The 25,527-nt window shown below is 59.0% G+C and overlaps 1 protein-coding gene across 1 annotated transcript in view; it reads left to right on the top strand.

Moving 5' to 3' along the window:
- Window positions 1-25,527, top strand: part of SHANK2 (SH3 and multiple ankyrin repeat domains 2) — a 490,038-nt gene that overhangs the window by 317,079 nt on the left and 147,432 nt on the right.

Raw genomic sequence — 25,527 nt, 5'->3', positions numbered from 1 at the left:
AGGACAAGGTGAATGGGGGCAACGTAGGATTGGTGTTTGCCGCTTAGAGGCACGTGCTGTACGAATCCAGAGGGACGCTGACTTGTGGACAGCCTGGGCGGGTAGCTGATTTCCCTTGAAACCCTAACTCTGTGTTCTAGGAGAGTGCCTCGTGTAGGTCGTGAGAACTGAATGGCAAGAAACATGGATGTCCTCCAACATTATTTTGTATTTGTATGTTTTCTATTATTCCTTCGACTTGAAAAAAAGGGATCAATCCCCGAGTATGTTCGCGGATTCGTAAGGGAACATACTTTGGTTTTTTTCCCCCTCGGTTGATTGGTGGCCGGGCCTCATGATTAATGCTGAAGCTCTCAGGGCAGCTCCTTTGGGACAGAGAGAGGGGATTTTGCTGTTTTGTCCCTACGTATCTGTACTTGTACTTTTCGCAGGTATGTATTGCTTTTGTAATATTTTTGAGAGCAGGAAAGAGAGGGGTGAATCCCTGGGCCCAGGCAACATAAGAAGTCACCATAGCGGTGCGCGCCAGCTCTCCCAGCTGGCTCTCCCCGCGGGCCATGTGCACGAATATGGCAGCTGGAGCCAGGTCTCCAGCTGGAGGAGTCACGGCCCCAGAGAACGCGTCCCAGGAGTTTCTCCTAGAACATGTTCTCCTCTGCCGTCTGTCATGGCAAACAGCACGCCCAGTGCCCACATGGGAGACCCGGGGCCCCTCCCCTTCCCTCATCCATCATGAGCGTCCGAGGACTCCCGCCCTCCTCCCCATTCTTCCACGGCTTGCCGAGGGGGTCGGCCCTCGGCCGTTGTCCACAGACTGCCTCCCTACCTCCGTGATTATACCTTACTTCTCTTTTTGTCTTGTTTTTTCATTGACATGCAGTCGACATATCACATCATACTACTTACAGGTGCAGAACGTCATGATTAGGTATTTGTACGCGTTGCAGAATGATCACCATGAATGAGAAGCCTGGTTGAATCTGTCACCTTACTTCGTTACACTTGGTTTTCTCACAATGAGAACTTTTCAGATCTACTCTCCTGGCGACTTTCAAATATATAATACCGTGTTACTAATCATGGTCACGGTGCTATCCGTTACATCCCTGGGACTTAGTTGTCTTTTCTTTTTTAAAAATATTTATCTATTCATTGTGGGACAGAGAGAGAGTGGGTGCAAGCAGAGGAGGGGCAGAGAGAGAGGGAGGAGAGAAAATACCAAGCAGGCTCCGTGACGGAGCCCAGCACGGTGTTCGATCCCACGAACTGTGAGATCATGACCCGAGCCGAAACCAAGAGTCAGATCCTCAATTGACTGAGCCACCCAGGTGCCCCAAGGGACTTATTTGTCTTACAGCTGAGAGTTTGTACCTTTTGACCACCTTGACCTATGGCATCACTCATCCCCTGCTCCTGGAAACCACCAACCTCTGTATCTATGAGTTGTGCTTCACTTGTTCATTTGTTTTGCTTCATTCTACATATAGATGAAATCATGCAGTATTTGTCTTTCTCTGTCTGGCTTCTTTGACCTAACATAATGCCCTCAGAGTTTCTTCGTGTTGTAAATGGCAGGATCTCGTTTCGTTTTATGGCTGAATAATATTCCGTGTACACCACTTCCTCTTTATCCATCCGTCTACCAATGGACACCTAGGTGGTTTCCATATCTTGGCTGGTGTGTATAATGCTGCATTGAACATGGGGTGCAGATATCTTTTTGACTTCATGTTTCCATTTATCTTTGGATAAATACCCAGAAGTGGCATTGCAGGATCATATGGTACTTCTATTTTTAATTTCCTGAGGATCCTCCATACTGTTTTCCAGAGTGGCTGTACCTGTTTACTTTCCCACCAACAGCGCACAAGGGTTCCGACTTCTTCATGTCCTTGCCAAGAAAAGTTATTTCTTGTCTTCTTGACGATAGTCATTCTAACGAGTTAGTTAGAATTATCTCCAGCTACATTATCTACCGTTAGATTAGTTAGATCGTTTCTTGTGTATATTTTGACAGTAGCCATTCATACTCATTCAGGTGTGAGGTGATCTCTTTGACTTGTTTTGCCTTGTTCTTCTGATGGTTACCTCCCTAACTCTGTGACTACCCCTGCATTTCTTAATTTAACAACATAAAGCATCATTAATTCTTTGCTGTAAAAGTCTTTTAGGTTCTATCTATAAGTTGGATTCAAAAGTTTAAAGCCAGTGGAAAGCATCACATTATCATGATACTATAAATGTTTACATCATTTCCAAGTCAAAGGCTAGGACTGCAGTTCCTTTTTACAGACACATTGGAAGAAAGGGTTTTCTAATACCAGAACCCACTGGATTCTTTTTTCTTTCACCCCATTAGTTGTTCAAAGTATTGTCACAGTTTAGCTTAATATTAGGGTCATGGTTTTCACATGAAGTTCTTATTTTTTCCTGGAGTTTCTGGTTGCCTTTTTTTTTCTTGTGGAAGAGGAATTAGTTCTTCAATATGCCACTAAAATATCATCCTGTTTCTTCTGTATCACTAGAACCCATCTCATCCTTATCGGAGCTCTCTGCTCCCATTTGGACACCATTCCCCAGGTCCCAGTGCACGATTCTCATTCTGAGATTTCCCTTCATGGAGCTACTGGGTAAGTGAGGTGTTTCTTTAGCTTTGTTCTACCAGGACACATACTCAAGTAACAACCTCAGTAAAAGGTACCTGGATTGTCAACTCCCGTGTCTGAAAAGTCTCTGATGTGCCCAGTGCTATAGAATTCTAGATTCAAAATAGTTTTCTTCTAAACAATTAAAGCATTGCTTCATTGACATCTTGCTTCTGCTCATTGCTGGCGAGAGGTGATGGTGCTGTCTGATCCTCACTCCACTATAGGTGATCCTTTGTCTTTCTCTCCAAAGCCTTGGAAGAACTTCATTGTTTCTACTTTTCCTTGATATTCTGAAATGTCATGCTGATGGGTCTAAGTCTCTTCTTTATTCATTGTGCCCACTATCCTGGGGGTTCCTTCAGACTGAAGCAGCTTCGGCTTTAAGAATATGCTTTCGTTATTCCCTTGGAAATGCCCTCACTTCCTGTCCCAGTTCCTTCTTTCTGGATTTCCTATCAGCCCATTCTTTCTTATGTTTTCTGTCCCTTTGCCTTTTCACTCTGTATTCTGGGAGATTCTCTCAACTTTCAACCTGTCTCTGTAAGTTATTATTTTGACAATCACATTGTTATGTTCCAAGAGCCTTTCTTTTCAATGATGGGTAAGCTTCTAAAGATGAGGGAAGTCATTTCTGGATATCTTTGGGAACAAGCAGGCAGCTGTGAATGGGCAGTTCTCTGCACAGAGGTGCTCTCAAGGCAGAGTCCACGCTGATTACATGTTCCTTCAGGTCAAACACCAAAAAGAGAGAAATCCAGAGTCATGTTCTTTGCCCCACTTACCCCAGGAGCCCAAAAAGAGACAGATGCAGCTTCTTGTGCAAACCTGTGGGACAATAGTAGGGTTCAAATTGAAACTTGAGGGGTCGGGGTGTTTTTGTTTCATGGTGAGCATGCCCAGATGCCCGGGCGATGAGGCAGTGGTGAGAGGGGTCCTAGGAATGCCGGGGCCAGGCTGAGTGGAGACAGTGGAGGATGCTGACTGGTGGTTGTAGGGGCGGGGGGCGGGGGTAGGGTGCAGACAACATCACTCACTCTGCTCCTGGTGGCGTCTGAAAATCAAGAGCTGTGATTCAACCTCCATCGTGGATCTCTGAGATTCAGATTTAATGGGCAGTTATGCAGACTCCTGGCACTCTGTATATGTCCTGGGTCCACTCTGGTTCTGAGCCTCTCAGGACACGGGGGGCGGGGGGTGGGGGGCAAGCGAGGGCCTCTCCCGCTCCAGAACTCAGTGATTAGACATTAAGCGTTCTTTGGTTTCACCACACCACTGTCCCCAGCGCCGTCATGATGTAAAGCGACCGACTTGGGGACTTCCGACCTTGCTAGTGTCCCCGGACTAGGGGACAGGGCATGTTCTTTTGGCTGGAGATAGGCTCAGACCCTCTAAAACCACAGGGGGGTCCACAAGTGGGAGGAGTCTCCTGGGGACCCAGGCTCAGAAGCCCCTGCATAGGGAGCCCTTGACCTCCTGTGTTGGGGCTCTTTACTGGAGCTGCTGAGCCTAGCCAAGGGAGGCATCCCAGGACCACCTGGCCCTAGGGCAAAAGCCAAAATTCTCAGAGAACACTCCCTCTCATTTCACCCTTTTTGGCGGGACTGGGCAGGAAGCCGTGGCACCTTTTCTCTGGACTGAGCGGCCCCTGTTTGGAGGCTGGGAGCAAAGTCCCTCCGCACAAGGGAGGCTCCTGGCTCAGAGCACCCTCGGACCACATTTAGTACATTCCCAGGTGGCGAGTGGGTGTGTGGGTGGGGGGAGCGCAGGCGGATGGGTGGGGACGGTGGTGAAACAGCAGAGGAGGCGGAAGGAGGCTGGCATTCCGGGCACACCTCCAGGTTGGGACTGGCCGAGCCCCTGAGTAGCCCTCCGGCCTTCCTGGTTCTGCCTCCGGAGCTGAACACCAGCCTGCCGTCTCCCCAAATGCCCAAGCCACTCGGCACCAGAAGACAGGGTTTTCAGGGCTCCGTGAAGTTCTCCATGATGCCAGCTGCCAAAAGCAACCTCTGCCCCTGTGCCCCCCGCGCTGTGTCTGGCATCTGTTGTTCCCTGGTCGGTAGCCTTTGCCAGTGTCCACGTGTGAATACTCCCCCCAGGCTGATTTCAGGCTGCTAACACGAGCCACTGCAGAGCTGGGCAGAGAAGACCCGAGCCAGCCCCAGCCCCCCAGCCCCCCAGCCACCTAGGCCAAGATGTGTGTCTCCTTCTTGCCTTCTCCAGCCCCACAGCCCTGGCTCAGACTCCGAATGGGGCCAGTCCTCATGTACTAGGTCTTAAGTATACTAGTCTGAAGTCCTAGGGACCAGCTTTGAGCCTGATGAGGCTCAAGCCTGTGGGTTCAGATGCCAGGGTCCCAGTCCCAGTTCTGACACTGGCTCCCCGCACGGGCCTCAGTTTCCCCACCTGTAAAACCGCCTCCCCCCCTCCCCAAGGGCTGGTTACAGAATTCTAAATATTCTGCTTGAAACCGCCATAACCACCAGCCTCGGGTCACTTGTGAATGAACATGCTTTCTACAGAACCGCAGACCCTGAAATTCAGGGTTCAGGCCCAAGCTGCCAGTGGGGTGCCATGCCAAGGGGGTGCTGTTCCAGGAGAAGAGGGCGAGGCCAGTTCAGAAGTGTTCCCAAGGCTGTGTCTGGCAGTCAGTAGTTCTCAGGAGGTGCTCATGCTGATTCCCCACCTCTGGCCAAAGACCTGGTCTTCCGAGCCCCCTCCTCTAGGAAGCAGGAATGCCTTGGGTACCTGACTTGGGAGAAGCCAGAGGGACAAGCGAGCAGATCCTGGTTCAACTCAAGGTTACCTGGTCCAAGGGGGAGGCTGGGAGGTGGCTGTGTCTTTACACCTTGCACTCCTTGCTTCCCTGTGTCTGTCTTGTGCAAGATAGAATGGAGCTGACTCCAGCCTGTGTCCTCTTCCCCGGCATCTTTCATGGGGCCTGCAAGTGCTCAACCTTCAGAGATGCAGGGTTGAGGGAGTCCTGAGTGGGAGGACTGGATGGATGGATGGATGAACGGATGGATGGATGGATGGATGGATGGATAGATGGGTGGATAGATGAGGGACAGATGGATAGATGGGTGGATAGGTGACGGACAGATGGATGGATGGATAGATGGGTGGATAGATGACGGACAGGTGGATGGATGGATAGATGGGTGGATAGATGACGGACAGGTGGATGGATGGATAGATGGGTGGATAGATGACGGACAGGTGGATGGATGGACAGATGGGTGGATAGATGAAGGACAGGTGGATGGATGGACAGATGGGTGGATAGATGACGGACAGATGGGTGGATAGGTGACGGACAGATGGATGGATGGATAGATGGGTGGATAGATGACGGACAGGTGGGTGGATGGATAGATGGGTGGATAGGTGATGGACAGATGGGTGGATAGGTGATGGACAGATGGATGGATGGATAGATGGGTGGATAGATGACGGACAGGTGGATGGATGGATAGATGGGTGGATAGATGACAGACAGGTGGATGGATGGATGGATGGATGGATGGATGGATGGATAGATGAACTAATGGGTAGATGGGTGGATGGATGTTTGCTTGAATGAGTGGGTAGGTAGGTGAATGGATGGAGGGATGGAGGGAGGGAGGGAAGGAGGAGGAAAGGCCAGCACTCTGGCCTCGTGTGGACCATAGGAATTTCCAAAGCAGACACAGCCGGCATTAGATGCCAGCCACGGGCCTTTCCCGGTGGCCGGTCAGCCCCAAGGGCCATCAGCCCTGCTCGCCTGTCCTCTGGTTGCGTCTCCCCCACCCCTGCAGCCAGGGCCATGTTCGGGGGCTCCCCGCGTTCCTCCCTGGACGGGGCTCAGCCCTCTGACTCATCTCCTGGCCACCAGCAGCTTTGTCCCCTCCGGGTCCACCCACCCGAGTGGCATTTCTGAAATATGGATTTCTCATGCTCCCAACCTACACTGGACACAGTGCAGTTCAGACCTTTATGTGTGGGTACGAGCCCCCACTCACCCCCGCCTTCCGGTTGTGCTGTCCCTGTGGTCACGCCCCCATGCCCTTGTCCATGCTGGGTCTGCTTGCTGGCACGTTCCATCACCGCACTCACCCCTGCCCCGGCCCCTGTCCCGCACTGTCCTCCATGGCTGCCCAGAGCGCTTCCCACGCCTGGGCTCTCCCAGCTCGAGAGGTGGGCGAGCAGCCTCCTTGCCTTGACCTCAGGCTCCTCATCTGCACAGGGGGCGCAGTGAGGGCACATCTGTGGTCGCTGCCCACCAAGCACTCGTCGGGGCCCTGCGCATAGTAGGCCCGCAGGGGCAGCTTTCTCCTTCTACCCGGCTCTCACCCTCGGTTTCTACATCACAGGGGCCGATGTGGGCCGCGTCCAAGTCCTCCGTCCCCTGACCAGTCCTGTGGCTCCTGGGTGGCCTCTGCCTGAGCCCCTGCCCCAACACGGGAGCCAACACATTGAGCACCTACTACGTGCAAAGCACTGTCCAGGCGTTCTGGCTTCTGGACATTCACAGAGGGGGAAACTGAGGCCTGGAACCGTGCGTGCTCAGTAACTCCTTCCACACACTGTTCCCGGCACCTGTCTTCATCCCAGTCCCTCAAGCCGGGGAGCGCTCGTGCCCCCCGCTTCACAGATGAGAAACTGTATGCAGAGGGGAGGGGTGGGGTCTGAACCCAGGCCGGGCCCTATCGGTCCCGGTCTTCCTGGGATTCAAGGGACTTTCCTAATTTGGAGGCATATTACGACCATTTTTTATATATTATGTTCAGCGAGGGCCCGACCTTCCTGTGCCTCTTCGGGAATAATTCCACTGGGAAGTGCTTACCCCACAGGTGTGGGCTCTCCTCGTGGGGTGGTTAGAATGTTCTGGAACTGAGCAGAGGCGGAGCGCACTGAATGCCACTGAAGTGTTCGCTTGAAAATGGTTAATTTTATGTTATGTCAATTGCATATCAATTTTTTTGAAAAAGCAAAGAACCCACCTTCCCTAAAGGTCTGTGTGGTGTAAGGAGGAGGCAGGCAGCTGGGCAGAGAGGGCCAGGGCTACGTGCAGCGGCACGGCAGGCAGGGCACGGCTGCCACTCCTGCCCGGACAGGAGGGAATGCCGGGCACCTGTCCCAGCCCCCAGGGGACACAGCCTGTCGGGGCTTCAGTGGGGTGTGGCTTGGGAGCACCGCCTTGGGAGCTGGTGGCAGTAGCTCCAGACTCCGGGACGCCCTCCTGGGTGGCTGCCAGCTAGCACGCGGGGCTCTGTGCTCCTCGGGGCACGTGCCGATCGCAGACTCCGCTAGTCAAGGTCAAGGTGGAGGCTGGCACGGTGGCCGGGAGCCGGGCATGGCAGATGGTGCCATCACATCCCCGGTGCCTGGTGTGCAGTCGGCCCATGGAGGAGGGACGAGCAGGGGCTGGGGGACAAGCGACGGGGAGGAGCCGGGCTGGGCAGAGCTCTGTTCTGGAACGGGGCCCTGCAGGCAGGGGAAGTGAGCTCTGAAGGTTGGCGGAGGGCTTCCGCAGCCAGGATCCCGCTGGGGGTCAGGAGCTTTTCCCGCCCTGCGTTTTAGAAGCCTGGCCTCTTTCTGCACCTGAGTCACCCTTCTGCCAAGCACCTGGGTCCCTCGCGTGGGAAGGGGGGGAGCCCCCTAACAGCACCGCCTCGGGGCATGGCCAGGATTGAGGTCAGGGGTCTGAGTTGTGTACTGAGGGAGGTTTGGGGTCCGTGGCCTCGTCTTTCCGAAACACCACAGGGACCCTAGGGGACGGTCCTTCCCGCTTCTGCCGGCTTCTGGGGCCCCAGGCGTCTCCGGGCTGTGGCCCCGTCCCTCTTGTCTTCTCTGCCTCCGTGGTCACACGGCCACCCCTCTTCTGTTTACACGGACTCCCTCTCTCTTGTAAGGACAGCCGGGACGGCATCTATCATCCGAGATAATCTCCCGTCTCAGGACCTGTAACTTAATCACATCTGCAAAGACCCCCGCCCCCCCCCCCGCCTTTTTGCCACCTAGGCTGACATTCATGGCTTCCGGGGTGTCTCTGGGGGCCGTTATCCAGCCGACATACACGTCAGTCACTTAGAACAGGATCTCTGCACACCTCACACACGTTTTCTGAGGGAAAGTGCAGTCCACACACCTCCCTCTTGGCACCCGTGTCCCCCTGCGCGGGGGTCTCTGCGGCCTCCTCCTGCCGTCCCAGGACACCTCTTGGTGCCCTCGAGGGTGTCTTCCCATCACATGGGGCCCTGCAGCCACCGTTGCTGGGCCAAATGCTCTCGCCCATCCGCCCCTGGAGAGTTTACACTGACCGGGGGCCATTGAGCTCTCATTTCCCGTTTGCGCCACATGGGAGAGCATCCGCCCCTCACGGGGGGCAATGCCTGCCACGTCCCGCGTGTGCTCCCCCTACATTGCAGCCTAAGCGAGCCCAGAACCTGCGTTTATAAATCCGGGTGATGTCTGGCCATCAGCACCTGCACCCTGCACCCTGCAGAGCCCTGTGCGTGCAAACCTCCAGAGGGGGTTTCTGTCCTAAAGCCAGGAGCCCGGACGCACAGACCGAGAAAGGGTGGGTTTTCTCAGATGGGCACGCGTCCCCCTCGTCCTGCCCCCACCCTGGGTCTCTGTGTTAGGGACCGCTTCTTACACCAAAGAGGACCACATGGGCGGGAAACGGAAAGATCCGGGAAGCCCCTTCACTGCTCCCAGTGAAGAACTCTCCCCGCAGAGAGGCGTGGGGGGACCGCGGTGGGAGCCCCAGAATCGTAGCCCAGCGGTGCCCAGACGGCGCCACGGGCAGGTCCAGCCCCAGTGTGGTCGGGGCGGGCGTGCGGGTGAGCCCCTCGAGGCCCTCGCGGAGATGATTGCCCAGGGGTCGGAGTTTCCTGTTTGCCTAGTTTCTGCGCCTGGAAACTGCTAGACTCTAACCTTTGCGGGATGGGGCTCTCGCCGGCCCTTGTCCGGATTTGTCAGCACTGCGTGTGTGCTCTGGGTTGGCCTTACGCAGAGTTTTTCCTGAACCCTCCTCGACCGCGAACCTGAAACTCAGAGAAACGCCCCCGTGCCAAAGCCGTTTACTTGGTGCTTTCCGGGGTCGAGTTTGCTGCGAGGGGAGGCCCCCGCGAGGAGGGGCAGGTGCACCCAGGGCTCACGTGGAGCCGGTGCCAGCTCCAGTGGAGGGAAAGACCAGAAGGCGCCCGAGCAGCCGATGGCACCCCCCAGGTCCCTTGCCCCTCAGGGCACCCGCGCCCCCAGCGTGTGGGTGGGCAGTTGCGTGTGGTCTCCTCACTGACCAGGCTTCGCTCCTGCAAGGCCGGGAGAAGGCGTGAACGTTTCCGCCGCGGTGCCTGTCTGCTCGTTCTGCGGTACCCATGCCAACGGGCTCCTCCGCCCTGAGCGCCGCCACCGGGGCAGTGCCTGGGGTGTGATGAGTCACCCCGTCATCAGCGAGGTTTGATGAAAACGCCCCCAACCTGCGTTAGAAGCCTGGTCTGTCTCGCTGTGTCTCGGGGGACGGGGGGGTGGGCTTGGGGGGGGTGTGGTGGCCACACACCGCCCCCCCAAGAGATGCCTACATCTGATCCTGGGATGTGAACATGTCACATGCCCAAGGGGATTTAAGCTCGCCCAGGGGACCCTGCAGGGAATCGGCTGACTCTAAGATTGGGAAATGATCCTGGCGTTTTCGGTGGGCCCAATGTGATCTCAGGGGTCCTCATTAGGATGAAGGAGGGTAGGAAGCAGAGGGAGAGGAGTCCTGGTGAAGGACCAGAGATCAGAGTGACAGAGGAGGGGCCCCGGGGCCGCCTCCAGAGGCTGCGAAGGGCAAAGGCCACAGGTGCTCCCCGGAGCTGCCCCGCAAGAGGCCGCTGACCTCCATGTGCTGCGGGAGCCAGCGGGCTCGTGGGGGGTTGCACAGACCGTTTGTGAGCATTCCACACACTGGACGGGCGGTGGGCATCAGTGTCAGCCTTGAGTGTATGTATCACCCCCGAGACAGGCGTGCTAGCCCACTGCACAGATGGAGAAGCCGAGGCCGCGGGAGTTCCGTCCGCCTGCCCCTCCCGCCGGCCTGCTGGGGGAGCCGGCCAGGCCACGCCACGTTGCTGCCCATCCCGGGAGCCTCTGGAGACCCGGAGGAACTCTCACGGCCGTGGTCCGTGGTCCTCTGTGGACGGGGCCCTCAGGGACACGCGTCCGGCCCAGCACCTGCAGGGATTTGTACAGACGGAGCTCAGGGGCCTGGCGTTTGCCTCCAGCGCCCGGGATCCTGGCCGCGCTGCCTGTGCAGGTACAGAGCTGTGGTTCCGCCACGTAAACCCTGCCGAGTGTCCGGGCTGCCCTGCAGATGGGCACACACTGGGCGGCTTAGACCACACAGTTCCGGAGGCCGCAAGTCCTAAGTCAAGGCGTCGCTGGGCCGCACTCCTTCTGGAGGCTCTGGAGGAGGATCTTTCCTGCTTTGTGCAGCTTCTGGGGCCCCGATGTCCCCCGCGCTGTGGCCGCTTCCCCTCCAGCCTCTGCCTCTGTCTTCTCCTCCCGCCTGTCTCTCCTCTTCTGTCTCTTACAAGGACAGCTGTCGCTGGATTTAGGGTCCCCCACATCCAGAATGGTCTGTCCTCAGTCCTCACCTTAATTACATCTGAGGGACCCTACTACCAGTAAGCCACATTCCGCGTTTGGGGTGAACGTGCATTTTGGGGGGACGCTGTCCGGCCACCGCACCCCCTACACGTGTACCTTCCCTCGGGCACCCGAACGCCCAGATCCGCACCCGGGACCGAGACCGGCCTACCACTCCGGCTTGAGCCGCCTGCCCCTTCGCCTGAGGGCTCCAGCTAAGGCCTGAATCGCAGCGCTGCAAGGGGGGCCATGCACCCGCCCCCGAGACAGAACACACACCCTGGGCCCCATGGGTGTGGAAACGGATCTCGTGCGTGCCGGTGGATGGGAGTCCAGGGCCTGAGGGAGGGGCACCTGTTCCGCTCTGCACAAGGTGCCGAGGATGCACGGCCAGCGGGACAGATGGCACCGGCCGTCCTGAGGCTTCCGGTCCAGTGGGGGGGGGGGGGGGAGGGAGGCTCCAGGACATGTAGGCAAATGAGCGTGCGATTTCAGCCGGTCATTGATGCTGTGGGATGGACAGAACAGGCTAACGGCAGGGGGTGGTGGCCGGAACAGGCAGGGAGGCATTTCGGGGGCGGGGGTGGGGGGCAACATCCCATCCTGACTCCCTCTCTGCTCCAGGAGTAAGGCTCTGGTCCCACCTGTCTCCAGGCACAAGGGCCCGTTGTATGAGTTTGTGGAAACACAGGAGGTGAGGCTCAGACCTCCAAGCCCGCTGGGCGTGGGGCTGCCCTGGACAGTGCATGTTTCAAAGGAGGGTGCTGCGGGCCCGGGGAGGAGCCCCGGGTCCTCCCTCCGTGGGCCAAGGGCAGGCCCACCCTGTGCTCAGAGAGGACCTGGCCCCATGTGGCAAGAGCAGGGCTCCGCAGTCAGGCTACCTCGACGGGATGCCCAGCTCTGCCCCACGTCGGCTGTGTGACCTTCAGCTAGTCCCTGCACCTCTCTGAGCCATAGCTTCCTCTGTGAAGCGGGGGAGAAAACAGTGCCTCCCTCCTAAGTTCGTTACGTGAGAGACAGGACGGCTGTGGGGGCTGCACACGGTGCCTGGCATGTTGTGAACACAGGACCGTTGTGGAGGTTGGTGCTGTTTGTGTGACCCACACTTGAGCGGTCCAGTCCGTGCTGTTCTTGTTAGTAATGGGGTGGGGGGGGGTGGGAGGGAAGGAGGGAGGGAGGGTCTAGTGAGTATATTTCCACAGGGACCTGTTTTGGTAAAGTCAGACGTCCTAAGGTGCTCTGATTTGAGGAGAGTCAGTGTTTTGGAGTTTGGGGCAGACGGGGAGGAAGTAGAAAGCAGCAGTGAGGCAGGAGGGGAGGGAGAGAAGACAGATACGGACACAGCCCGGCCTTGTAGACAGGCGCCTGGAGCCAGCGGTTGGGCAGGGGTCTGTTCGGGGCGGACTGGAAACCAGCTCTCGCCAGATGCCGTGGAAAGCGGCCCCGTGGCAGGGAGCAGACGGAGCGGGACGTCCGCACAGAACAGGGACGCACAGCCGGAGACACGTGTCTCAGCTCTAAGACGGTGTCTTCCTCAGGCAGAGGCTCGCGGGCAGAAGCGAGTGTGAGCGACAGCGGCGTATTGGGGACAGTTCGGGGCACTTGCCTCCAGGAGCAGCTCGAGAGCGTGTGGGCGTCTCCACAGCTCAGAGGAGCCTGACGTGTGAGCCCTGCGTGTGCCAGCCCCGGAGGCCGGAGGGCACGTGGGGCTGGATCGGACCAAGGCCAAGCGTCCTGGGAGTCCCGGGGGAGAGGGAAGGCTCGGGGGCAGCTCCCCAGCTCAGCTAGACGGGCTCTACCACAGACACCTTTCATTTCCCTCACTTTTCCCGAACGGAAGCCCCATCTGTTGACGAGCTTGGCCACGGAGGCTGCGGGGTGCAGGGGAAAGTACAGAGTCCTGGGCCTGCCGTCAGCTTGGCCGGGGGCAGGCCTGGGCCCTCGGCTCTCCCGTCTGTCGGTCCAGGGGGCTGGTGCACACCAGGGTGAGGCCGCCATCCGTCCAACAGCCGCCACCCGTTACCTCGGCTGGAGCTTTGGCCTCTCCGGCCCACCGCACTTAGGGGTGGCTGGGGTGCTCGGGAGTCCTTGCCAAGGTTAACGGCACAGCGGTGTCGGCTAAGGTCAAGGAAACCCCCTGTATCGAGCGCCCGCTTTCCGAACTGCATCAGTTTGAGACGAGGGGCTATAATCAAAGCCTCCTTGGGAAAGGTTGTGTGGGGCCTCGGGTCTGTGTCACCAGGGCTCCTGAGCCCTCGCTGCTCATGAGCAGTCCTCGGAGAAGAAGGCGTCTGGATGGATCTTTCCCGGCCCAGATCAGGGCTTGAAGGCTGCTCGATTTATCGGAAAGTCTTAGCGTCCGGGTTCTGGGCATTTGCTCTAATCTTGTCACTTACGGTCAAGCTCTCCGCCCTCCCTGCTCCAGCCTCCAGATGTCCGTGAGGAAGCTTCTGGTTGCAGATAACAGAAACCCACTCACAGTGGCTGAGACGTCAGCCGCAAGCCCGAAGGAGGGTGCCTCCAGGGTCACCTCTCCAAACCCCTTGGCCTTTCCTTCAGGGTTGCACAATGGTGGCCGTAGCTCCAAGTATCATGTCCTCAGAGCACATCCCAAGCGAGGATTTAGGGGAAGGAAAGGCACTAGGAAACCCCCCTCTAAATCTTTCCCACAAGGAAGATCTTTCCCAGAGGGCCCTGGACTCTTGCCCTCGGGTCTCACGGACCAGAACTGTGTCCCTGACCCATCCATAACTGCAGGGGAGGCTGAGAAGGCACGGCTCTGACTTCCCCTGCTCCTGTGGCGGGAAGTGACTGGGGCAGTGCCGAGGGCTGGGCGCGTGAGAGGGACGGGGCTCTCCCAGAAGTGGTGGCTGCTGAAGGGGCTTCGATGAGTGGATAGGAGCTTGGCACATAGCCAGCAGGCAGATCGTGCTCCGGGTGGAATCGCAGGTATGAGCACACGAGCAGCACCCCTCTCTGTGCCGAGGAGACCCGCTCCTTGGGCAGACGGCCCATGAGCTGAAATGGGACCTGTGGCACACACCCAAGTAAGCATGCAGCCTCAGTGGTGGGACATCCGCGCAGATGTCCCTGCACCAGTTTTTGGACGCGGGGCCCCCTTAGCTCTGCCTCTGCTCATAAGGAGAGATGAGTTTCTTTGTGTTTTGGGAAGGATTCTCTGTTCGATCTTTCTGAATCTTTCTAGGGCATCTCATAGATGACCTCGTTTCTAAAAGGGGCTTTTTTTTTCTCTTGGGTCTTTTCTGAAGCTCACATGATGTGTCAAACCAGGCACCTGTGTACCGTAGTGCGAGCATCGCTTGTGTAGGAGGATTAACACTCTTCTTAACGTTTGTGTTAATGCCGTTACACGGGAGGTGTCCCGAGCCGCTCGCATACAGGTATGGTTTTGTCGATTCAAGTGTCTCCAGAACGTTGAGAACATGGCTTTAGAACCCACGGCCTAAGGACCAAAGCTGGCCCTCTGCCTCTTGGTGTAAATAAAGTTTTATTGGAACACAGCCCCACCCACTCATTTACATAGCGTCATGGCCGCCTTCGAGCCACAAGTAGCAGACTGGGGAGCTGCCCCCGGGACCACACCGTCCGCGAAGCTTGCAATACTTACTCTCCGGCCCTTTACGGGAAGAGTTTGATAACCCCTGATGTGGGATGTTTGCAGAGCCCCTGTCAAAGGACTTGTCCAGGTGTTCTGCATGAAAACGTATCTACTTCATGCCTCGCAGAAGCGTTAGTCCTCGGAACAGAGACAAGATAGTCTGTGGGAAGAGGCTAGTGGTCTATGACGGTAGCGATGGCCGGACCCTACCCTCCAGCTGGGGCCTGGCCGGGGTTTCTCATGACCTCTCGCCTTAGAGGTCAGTGCCATCCGGTTGGCCGGGGGGGCCCTGTGGGGTCTCTGGGTGAGCCCCCAAGCCCCTCACCCAACCCACATTCAGCTCCCTCTCCAAAGCCAGGGTCACCGGGTGATGCTCGCGTTTGGTCCGGTTCCCACGAAAGGACACGGATTCCGGTGTTCATAGCTGTGGACAACGTCCACTGCTCCCCAGAGGGACTTGGGAACTGGTCTGCCCCAAAGCCCACGCACTGCGATCCTTCTGGGCGAGTTTCGAGACCGACAGATGGGGCAGGCCTGGACTCTCGCTTTAATCGCCGCAGGAAGAGAAGTCACCAACAGCCCCTTCCTGCATTCCTAGCAAAATGTCAGGCCGTTGTACCGTTCCGCTGATTTTTTGGTCTTTTTAAAGAATATTCGGTGCAGGGTCTAAGGCAAAGGTTTACCCGCTGGACCTCCTCTGTGCCCTCCTGAGGGTAGTGATGGGAGAGGGGAACCAGCACCTCCTGGTTGGCCCAGGAGCAGCCTGGTTTTAAAAACCAGAAGCGCCCCGTGTCCCGGGCAGGCCAGAGCACTGGGTCACCCCATCTGCATCGCAGACTGTACGTGGGCGTCCCGGTTTAGGCTTCATTCTGAGTCAGTAAGCATCAATTAAGTACTTATTGGAATATTCTGATTTTCCGCTTTACAGACACAAAGACCCAAGCCCAGGGTGGGTGAGGGTCCTGTCCAAGGTCCCACGGCCAGCTCTTGCTGGAGCCCAGACTAGGAAGTGGCCCTGCTCCAGCTGAGAGGTCCAGGCAGGACCAGGCCCTGCTCTGGCAGCATTCACATGCTAGTGGGAGAGTCAGACAGTAAATAAATGAGCAGACAAATTATAATTTCAAATACAGTGAGTGACAAGAGGAAAATACAGCCGAGGGAAAGGCTGAAAATCAGGACATGGAGGGCATCTCCATGCAGTGAGAAAGGCCGCCCTGCAGAGGTGAGCTCAGGGACCTGAACAATGGCCGCAGTCTGGCTCACGCAGACCCAGAGCAGCATCCCAGGGAGAGCCCAGAGCAGCATCCCAGGGAGAGCCCAGAGCAGCATCCCAGGGAGAGCCCAGGCAGTACAAGGGCACTGTGGCAGATGAAGTCGGCCTGCTGGAGGAAGAGAAGACCCAGCATGGCTGGAAGGGGGAGAATTAGGAAATGGGGCATGGGTCGGATCAGGAAAGGTCTTAGCCATGGTGGGGAATTTGGGTTTTCATCCCCCACTCTGATGGGAAGCTGTTGCAGCGTTTTGAGTGGCGGACGTGATCTGATTTAACATTTTTATCATAAAAGAGTGAATTCGGGAGAGACTCAGCAGCAAGCTTTTGTGGTCCTCAGCTGAAAAGCGATGGGGTCTCAGAAGAGGGGGAGGTCGTGGACAGATGTGCAGATGCCGGCTCTGTCTCGGTGCTCCTGCTGATGGCACTTGCAGGCAGGTTGGGGAGAAAACAGAGCGTGTCAGGAGGACGCCGTGCGCTGGGGCTGGCACCTCAGTGCCCCGCATCCCCTTGGCATGAGCATCAGCTCTTTTGTCCTCCGTTCCCGGAGCCGAGATCGCCCTTTCCCAGGGCGCTGTGGGGACCCCTCCGCAAGGCTGAGCTCCCTGCTCCACCAGGGAAGGCAGGGCTGCGGCGCGCATGCGGGCACCCCCGGGGCCCCCGCTTGGAAAGCAGAGTGGGGTGTCGGGGGCGTCCCTCCCTCGTGGGCCTCCTGCCCTCCTCCTGTGTGCTTACGGCTCCACTGTTGCGACTTGTCTGCGTGTGAGACCGCACGGACACGTCCTCTTGGTTTTGTGACCCGCGGGCATGTCCTACAGGACATAGACCCGTGTTCAGGATGTACCGTCACAAGGAAGGAAGCCCGAGGCACCTGCCCGCGCCCTTGTGATGCTCCGAGGCCGCGGCGCGCGTCTGTGTTTCGTAAGGGAGGAGGTTTGGTGACGCTGGGGTCCCCAGCCGGGCCTTTCGGGGACCGAAGCGGCCGCTTTCCCTTCCAGACCGCACTTCCTTTCCTCCCCGTGGGGAGTGATGACCGCCTCCCGGTGCGTTGAACGCATCTCGGCCGTGTCTTTCTCTTCTCCCCCAGCCGCTGTTGGCAGGTAACACGCCCGGTAGCACTTAGGAAATGCTTTGGGGTGATTTATTACAAAGTAACGAGACGGTTTAATTTGAAGCAACTTCTTTGCGCATTATTGCTTCTATTAGGAAAACTTGCGTTGCTTATCGTGTTAGCGCCGAGGAGGAACACCAGGCAGGGCGTGTTCATAATTGCCGATCTGAGAAACGGTTCCTCCTCTGAGAGCGCGTCTCTGCTGAGTGGGCGTGCGGGCTCCATGGGGACAGAGCCCATGTCCTCACGGGCGCAACGTGAAATGACGCTGCCTCCCTGCCCGTGGGGCGAGAGGGGCGCTCCGGCGCCGGGAGCCGCGTCACTTGTGAATGGAAAGCCCACATTCATAACTTCCTGCAGGTGACGCAAGACCAGCCTGGTGCAGCCTGCCTCTCAGAACACCAAGACGGCCCAAACGCGGGGTTCCGTTTCCCCCCGGGAATTACGGCAGCCTCCTGCTTGTGTGGGGCGGGGGGGCCAGAGGGCAACACCCAGTCCCAGCGGACCGGGAAGCAGGAAGCAGGATGCAGGATGCTGGGAGCGGCCGTGTGTGTGGACAAGGGCTGAGAGGCGCCAGCTCAGTGGCAAGTGACAGATGACTCGGGGAACCGCCCCCCCGCCCGCCCCCCCGCTTGCTCGCCGTTGCCAGGCCTTCCCAAGGATGAGGCCCGGCCTTGCCCCTGCCCGCCCGCAGAGCGGCCCTCTGTGCCTCCCTACAGCCAGCACCGCCACAGAGCTCTGGGCCGCCTGCCCACGCCTGGCATCTCTGCCCAGCTGGGACACCTGTTGAGGCCACCGGCACCCCGCTCAGAGGAGCTGACAGGCTCTCTGTCTCGCCTCATCTTTCCTGACTGGCAGAGCCCGGGAATTTCTAGGACAGCCACTGTCGTTCCTGGTCCCTGGAGGTCCCTCTTTCTAATAGTGTCCCAGTTCCCGCCTGCATCAGGCTGTCACCAAAACGCGTTCACCAGAGGAGTGACCGTCGTGAGGCTTTTCTCAGGCTTCCGCCCTGCTGCTCTGGAGAGGGCGGGGCCCCGCAACCACTCCTTGGATAAATGCGCCAGCCTCCCTTACGGGAGTCCTCCCGGGGCCCCCCAGGCACCGCCGCCCCAGCGGCCCCAGCCCAGACCCGCCACCCGTTCGCGCGGCCCGTGCTCCGTGGACCTCGTCAGGGAGGAGCTCTGAAATGACGTGGGACTCCTGCCTTTGAACCCACGTGCCTGTGAGCAGCTCCGCGCGGTAATTCCCCCGGGCTTCTGCAGCTCCTTGGCTGCAAACCCAAAAATTCTTTCAAAGTGAGAAAACCCGACTTGCGTGTGGTGTTTGCACGAAATGGTGTGTTTGTGGATACGCAATTTAACCAGAAATGAGGTTGACCCCACGTTGGATTTCAGAGACACCCGATGAAGCGTGGACCGACTTGCATGTGGCTGTTTGCTCGCTAGATTTCACGGCCCGTGGATTCAGTGCTAGGTCACAAGCGTGTCGGTGGGACCCCACAAAGCTCTGAGGCCACCGGGGGCCGGGTTGAGGGGCCTGATTGCTGAAATGTCCCTGCTGCCCCCCACCCCGCCTCACTGCACCCCGACTTCCGCAACCCCAAAGGGGGTCAACCCAGCTGACTCAGGGCACCCCCCCCCCGTGTCTGTGTGCGCCCGCCCCCGCCGACTCTGGGCACGGCGTCCTCCCCGTGTGGGAGCCTCGTCCAACATCCGGGTCCCCCACGGGCCCAGGCATCTTTATGACTCGCTCGCCACTTCAGCTTCACGCTGGTGGCTCGGGACAGTTGTCACCAGCGGCAGCAGACGTTGGTGCGTGGCTTGTTTCCATGGAAACATGGTTGCTGGACAAAGTTCCCACCACGTGCGCAAGTCACCCGTGGGTCATTCCAGCGAGATTCAGGCCTGGCCACAGAGGGCTAGTGCAAGAAGGTGGAATCGTTGTGCTCTGTGGTCTTCTGTGGTCCCCTTCTTGGGAAGAGCAGGGGCTGTCCTGCGCCCGGCTGAGGCTGTTTTACCGCCTGTCGCCACCCAGCTGTGTCCCCTGGCCACCCACGGCCCTGTGTGACCGGCCCCTCCTGCCTTGGTGTGCCTCAGAACCTTTATCTTGTGGTTCCGCCGCCTTCTGGAATGTTGTCTCCCTCCTCCCCCCTCTGGCCTCCTGACCCCTTCACTCACGCTCAGGCATCGCCCCCCCCCCCAGGAAGCCCCCACGGCCACCTTCTGGTTGTCATTACACTGTATCCTGCATGCCAATGTGACTGTTGGATACCTGTCCTCCTGCTCACCTGGGGTAAGAGTATCCCGAGGCGTCCGTCACAAATGACCGTGGGCTAGGGGCTTCAAACAACGGAAATGTCCTCTCCCCAACTCTGGAGGCCGGGAGTCCGAGCCCAAGGTGTCTGCAGGGCTGTGTCCCTCCAAGGGCTCGGGGGGGAGGATCCTCCCCCGCCCCTTCCGGCTTCTATTGTCCGCCACCCATCCTTGGCGCCCTTGGGCTGTGGCCGCGTCCCCTCCCATCTCTGCCCCTGTCTGGCGGGCTTCACCTGGCTTCTGGCCCCAGGTGCCTCTAAGCCCCAAATCTCCCTCTATTTCCTTTATGAGGACCAGCCGTAGGTTTTAGGGCCGTCCCTCATCCAGACTGATCTCTTCTTGAGATCTTCAGACGCATCTTGCAAAGACCCTGTTTCCAAATAGGGGCACCTGCCCGGGTCCCCAGAGTTAGGACTTGAGCGTATTTTCTGAGGGGCTGCCACTCACCCTGCTCCACCTGACCTTCCGTAAGGGCCACACCGGGCCTGTTTGTCCTCTGCAAAGTGGCACGTGTCCAGCCCACCCCTGGCACTTACCGGGTGTTCAGTGCGTTCGGGCTGCATTGACCAACTAATGCACGCAGCCGAGCCTCTGGTCCCCGCTGCTTCTGAGCTCCAGCCCTACCCCAAAACCCGGCCCCAGAGGAGCAGGGAGGAAATGTAGCTATCTGTCGTGAGGTCTGTCCTAACCCAGATCCTGAGAGCCTATGGGTGAAGCCTACCCCAACCGTCCTTGTGTTTGAAATCACCCGCCCCGATCCTTCCCGTGAGGGACAAGGCAGAGCTGCCCCAGGGCCCCGCGTGGTCGCACGTGTTGGCCACCCCAGGCCTGGCGCCCTGTGGCTCTACGTTTACACCCCTGCAGGATCTGGCACCACTGCCAAGGGACCTCGTGCGGGACTGACAAACCCAAATGCCAACGGTCATCGCTGGCACCTGCTACCTCCCAGAGCAAGTAACGTGTGGTCTTTCCTGTAGGCCCACTGTGGGGCCCGCTGGGAGAATGTGGACCTCGGGCCAAGGTTACAAGCCTCCTGAAGCCCGCGCGCCTGCGGTCTTGCGAGGCAGACATCGGGGGGGGCGTGGGGACCCTGGGGCCCACTGTGTGGCCAGCCCTGATTTCCCATGATCCCCTTGTCTCACTCCAAGTATATTCGGTGAACCCTTTACTGTGGTGTGTGGTGGGACTGTTGGGTGAATGAGAACACGGAAACCTTTAGTCTACGGTGTGGCTCCCCGGAGAGTTTCAACATGGCGTTGTCTCCCGGTGCCGACGTGGTTCGATATGGATACCTCTTACGTTCTCCAAGGCGGCCAACGTCCTGTATTCCATCTTTATATGAACTAGAAAAAGTTGCCTGCCCCTTCCTCAAGGCACTTTACGTGCATCTGAGCCCAAATAGCCATAGTAAATATACGGTTCTAGGATGGCCGCCACGTAAATAGTATCCTGTATAGTTGCACTATGCACTACCTACACAACTGTGCTTGGTGGGGCTGGATGTCTCCCGCAGCCCCTGCTGCAGGAAACTGGCAAAGAACGGTACGTTTTGGGTTCACTGAAGTGCCTTCCCACACTATTCAGAAAACACATTTGAAGACGGCGCAGCTAGATTATGTTGGTTTGTTTAGTCAATCAACACAGGTACACTCTCACCAAGAGCGGACGTCGTGGCGCCTAGGGAGATTCCGAGAGGAACAAAGCAGGGATGTGTGCTCCCAGGGAGCCCACAGTTGATGGGTCGGCGGGTGAGAAGGACCCTATCAGAGGCTTGGGCCAGAGGAGACAATGTGTGACGTAGCCCCTCACTGGGAGGGTGTGGGATGGCTTCCGCCCGGTTCAAGGGGGGCTGTGCTCACCAGGGCTGGGGAGGGCGTGGCAGACAACAAGGCAGGGAGGCGTGACGGGGGCCCATGGGCGAGGACTCGGGTAAAATGCAAGGCCATCGGCGGAGCGTTTCAGGGAGTGAAAATGTGCAGGAAGGCTGGGCAGTGACTACGGTCCCAGGCAGGGGCAGGTGCAAAGCAGGGGAGCGGTGTGACCGCTGGGCCTGGGCTGCTGGTTTCGCCAGACCCCGTCACCAGGGACCAGGTGGCGTTGGCCTCCGGGCGCGCACCAAGGTCTCAGCGAGGAGCCCGCGTGGGCGCCAAGGCGGTGTCCCCGTGAAGCCGGCTCCCAGTGCGTTTGGGATGCACCTGGAGAGCAGGGGTGCTGGCGTGCGGCAGGGGTGGCCAGGGGAGGCTGGGCGGCCTTGGTTTCTGGGCCTCCGCGTCTCCATGCCGCGGCTTCGGATATGGCCACGGCGGTCGTCCCCTGACGGTTTTCAGACCCATAAATGAGCAGAAGGAGCCCTCCGAGAGCGTCTCGTCTCCGGGAAGGTTCCTCCCTATGTCCCGGGGGTGGGATTGCCCCGTCCGATTCGTGGGGGGTAGAGGGGGTGCTGCATGGCTCTGCCGTCCGGGCGAAACTAGACGTGAGCTTCCTTTCAAGGGAACAGCTCCTTCATTTGCAGCTCCCGGGGCGTTTCGTGGTTTGCTACGAAGACTCCATACCTCTAACGGCCTGCCTGGGTCTCGCCTGCCGGGGCCCAGCCGGCTGCAAGCAGTCGGCTGACCTCCTACCCTCTGGGCACAACCCGGGACCCAGGGATCGCCCTGGATGGAGGCGCCTTCCCCCGAGACCCTTCACCACCAGCACCGACACCGAGCTCGACCCCCGCCTTGTGCTCACGCCCGATCTGCTGTCTCCCACAGACGCAGCGGGGTGCGTGGCCCTTTGCCGGGTGCTGTGGGCATCTGGAGCGATGCCGCCCAGGACCCACGTCTCCCGGGGGATTCGGCAAGAGAGGACGGTCTCCCTGTCCCGGGGCCTTGTCTCACCCGCTGCTCCAAGTGCCTACAAATCGGGTATATTGCTGCCACTTTGCAGGCGGGGCAACTGAGGCTCCGAGTAGCTGAGCTGGTAAAGGCCCATCTGGGACTCAGTACAAGTAAGCCAGGGTCATGATGGGCGGGGGCCGGGGGCTATTTAGATCCTGAAGCGAAGCAGGAAAGAAGTGACGGGCAGTCCTTCTCCGTATCAGAGACGAAGGAGTTTGGAGCTTGCTCAGGACGTGCGTAGCTACAGGTCTGGGGACAAGACGGGGACGTGTGAGGCAGAAAGTTCTTCAGTGGTGAGGGATCGTTGAGAGGGCTCAGAGGGGCTCTGTCATTAGCCCGAGAGGGGTCCCTGCAGGGGAAGAAGCGGTTGGCCCCTGCAAACAGTGACCCTACTCGGGACGGTTGCCGTTATTAACACGTGCTGCGTGCCTGGGCTACGCTGGGATGTTGCATCAACTCCTCCTTGGCCCACGTGGAGTGTATTGTGCTTAATCCCATTTCGCAGAGCAGGACGCTGAGGCTGCGAAGGTCAGAGTGACCTTGGGTCAGAGCACAGCTGGGATTTGAGCTGAGCTCCCTGTGATGCCAGCACTGCCCCTCAACCACCGTGGCAGAACACCCCCGTGCGGTCGGTGGGGGTAGCCGAGGCCAGGCCGCACTGCCCCTAAGATGCTCCCCAGCGTGGGGGTCAGGTGGGAGGACGTGTACAGTCGTCCATGAGGCGCACAAAGCCAGAGGCAGGTTTGGGTAGCATCGGCTCCTGCGGGCAGAGGCGGCCCACAGTGGGACCACCGCCTGGAGTGCGAGACAGATGCGCCTTGGAGCTGGGCAGAGGTGGGTGTTGGGGGCCGCTTGTGTCCCAGGGGAGATCAGGGCTCAGGACCTGCAGGGCAGACACTGTATTTCTGGGGCTCCAGGGCGCTGCTTGCCTGCAGCTACTCATGCAGGGTGAAGGCGGTGGCTCCAGCCGGGGGCCCTTGGGAGCCTCTCCCTGGAGAAGAGGGATTCAGGACTTGCACCTGCCTGGCACCCGAAGGAGCCACCGGGCCAGCGCCCCCCACCCCCTTAAAGGGGTTGAGCGGGAAGAGGTGGGTGGGTCCGCAGCTGTGTTCTGCTTGGGGGAGGCTGGAGACAGGAAGGCCGGGCCTGGCAGAGGGTCCGCACATCTCCGCCTGCCCCCAGCTCCTCCTGCCTCGACCCCTGCGGCTCCCCGGGGTCCTGGCCGACCACCAGCCTGCTGCCGTTCCTGATGGCCGTTAAAGGGATGGCTCCCTGGGGCTCCCCTGTTCCACCGCACCGCCGTGGGGACTGCCCTTTCTGACCTCACGGTTACCCTGGGAGGCCCAGGGCTTGTTCTCGCCGCCTTATGACGTGAGGGGAAGGTTTAGAGGTTTAGAGAACTCCGCCCCCTACTAAAGGCCAGGCTGGCCGTGTGGCCCTGCCCATGGGCTCTCAGGGCCCTGGACTCCTGGCCCTGCTTCTGCCCTTTGCGATGGGCTTCAGTGGGCTGAACCAGGGAGCTCATGGTCACGGCCAAGCTCCCAGAGCAGGGGCTCTCTGTCCCCAGGACAGGAGACAGAGCAGGAACACAGGGACACAGCCCCTCCTCGAGTTGTTAGACCACCCCAGGCCGGTCATCCTGGATTGCATGGTGTCTCAGCTGTGAAAGTATGTGTCCCTGCTGTGCCAGCCCTTTCTTGGAACTCAGGGTCACCCTGGCAAGTTCCACTGTGTGCTTGTCCCGTGCAAGGGCGGGAGTGCAGGTGTGGGTCAGGACGTGAGTACGTTCTCCGGCTGTGTCCCCCAACCTCTCTGTGCATGCTCCGGCTGTGTCCCCAACCTCTCTGTGCATGCTCCGGCTGTGTCCCCAACCTCTCTGTGCATGCTCCGGCTGTGTCCCCAACCTCTCTGTGCATTCTCCGGCTGTGTCCCCAACCTCTCTGTGCATTCTCCGGCTGTGTCCCCAACCTCTCTGTGCATTCTCCGGCTGTGTCCCCAACCTCTCTGTGCATGCTCCGGCTGTGTCCCCAACCTCTCTGTGCATGCTCCGGCTGTGTCCCCCAACCTCTCTGGAATGCCTCTTCCTCGTCTGGATGACGGGAAGCTCTTGGCAGCCTGTCACTTGGTCCAAGCACCCCTGTCCCTCCTCCTCCCCGGGGCCACCCGGTCTGGGTTGGCTGTGCTGCTCCCAGATGGCTGCATGCTGGGGCCGCGTGCATCCTGCAGGCTGTGAATCTGGTGCTGGACAAAGCTGACCTTCAGTTGTCTGTGACTTCAAGCCTGTCAGCACACTGTTCCCAGTGCTTGCTGTCTGCGTCCCCCGGCCGCCCCCCTCCGAGACAGGGGCCAGCCGGATGCTTCAGGACCTCTGGCGCACAGCCCTCCTGTGGCCGGCCCCTTGGGACCCTGGAGGAGGCCTCTCCACGTTGCCTCCCGCCCCTCCTCCTTCCCTCCGCAGGGGCCTGGCCCTCCAGCTGCCGTCTTCCGGGGCAGCAGAGAGTCCCAGGGGCTATGCCGCCCCGAAGGTGGGGAGGGCCCCCGTTCAGCCCAGGCTGCGTGGCCTGCCAGGAAGTCCACTTCCGCCCTGCACCCCCGGGTGCCTCCAGGGCTGGACAGTCATGTGGCAGGGCGCCCTTGCTGTAGACGATGGGAGCCTCGGGCAGCTGAAGCAAAGTCGAAGCGTCTGGGTTTCTTTCCTTTAAAAAAAAAAAATGCTGTGCCAAGAGGCGGGTGGTGTGGCTTTAGGTTGTCTCTCAGAGGGGGGAGCCCACGAGCCCCCCTCGCCCCGTCCCCACGACTCATCACCCCCTGACGGAGGCCTTGCCGTAAGTGGCCTTGGCGTCGCTCGAGCGTCCTGCCTCCGGCCCCCACCCATCGGCAGCGCCCCGGCCGCCCCCTCCGCCAGCCTGCGCTTTCTCTGTGCGGGATGACTCCCGGCAGCCTTGCGGGCTCCTTGGTGATCGTGGGGACACCACATTCATCCGGACCGGGAGGGAGGGGCCGCTGCGTCTGGACGCCGGCTCGTGCCGGGAGCAAATAGAATTTGATTTTCAAACACCCCTTCAAGAAGAAGAG

This window comes from Panthera leo, chromosome D1, assembly GCF_018350215.1.
Source record: "Panthera leo isolate Ple1 chromosome D1, P.leo_Ple1_pat1.1, whole genome shotgun sequence".
NCBI classification, from domain to species: domain Eukaryota; kingdom Metazoa; phylum Chordata; class Mammalia; order Carnivora; family Felidae; genus Panthera; species Panthera leo.
The sequence above is the reverse complement of the archived record's forward strand: the minus strand, read 5'-3'. Positions and strand labels throughout refer to the sequence as shown.